Source organism: Blastocystis sp. subtype 4 (genome assembly GCF_000743755.1).
Source record: "Blastocystis sp. subtype 4 strain WR1 chromosome Unknown seqid_0412, whole genome shotgun sequence".
Classification (NCBI taxonomy): Eukaryota; class Bigyra; order Opalinata; family Blastocystidae; genus Blastocystis; species Blastocystis sp. subtype 4.
In genome coordinates, this window is record NW_014569135.1 from 8293 (window position 1) to 8498 (window position 206).

The following is a 206-nucleotide window of genomic DNA, read 5'->3' on the forward strand; positions in this document are numbered from 1 at the left end:
TCACATCACCTGTGTATCTTGAGATTTCTGCCTTCAATGGTCATTATACCTCAGCTCCTCTTAAGTTCCATGTTGATCCTCAGCCACTTCAGGCTCATTGGACCAGTAATCAGGATGAGGATGTGCTTCTGGACAATGCTATCATTCTGAAAGGTCAGTTCACCTATCTCTCTGTTGCCACTTGCAGCGTATCAGATCCTTCACAT